Source organism: Penaeus monodon, chromosome 19, assembly GCF_015228065.2.
Source record: "Penaeus monodon isolate SGIC_2016 chromosome 19, NSTDA_Pmon_1, whole genome shotgun sequence".
NCBI lineage: Eukaryota > Metazoa > Arthropoda > Malacostraca > Decapoda > Penaeidae > Penaeus > Penaeus monodon.
In genome coordinates, this window is record NC_051404.1 from 40,510,008 (window position 1) to 40,510,606 (window position 599).

Below are 599 nucleotides of genomic sequence, written 5' to 3' on the forward strand. Positions count from 1 at the left end.
TAAAAATATAGGGGGCAGGTAGTTAAGTGGGTTTACATAAAAAAAATCTTTCTCGTCTGAGTGTTTTTTTTTCTTAGAATATGCTTTCTCTTTCTTATAATCCTGCTATTATCTGTTCCAGTTTTACTTTTTTTTCAAAAATTTCCTCATCCTCTCACTCTTTCTTTATACAGCGATACGATATGAGAAAACAAAAACAAAACATATATACGTAGAACACATCTCCCTCCCCCCCACCAACACTAACTCCGCAATCTCGATTTTATCCTCCATAAAATGATGCTCGTCCAATGCAATTCCTTTGATTTTATTATGCTCATAAAATAAAACCCCTTTATATCGTCCCAGACAGGTCTTTTGAGATGTTCTTCAGTTACCAGAAGACGCTCTCTCACTGCTACCTATTTCACGCAAGTGGGGAGACCCGTCATGCTACCTGACTACAGTGAAATATTTACAAGCTAATAACCATTCTTAACGACCCAATCTACACGTTCATTAAAACAGGTCTGTTCTTACTCGCTCCCGAAATTATGTCCGTTTAGAGCAACATTGATATGCTGTTAAGTTCATATGTAATCGATGCGTTGCACATTATA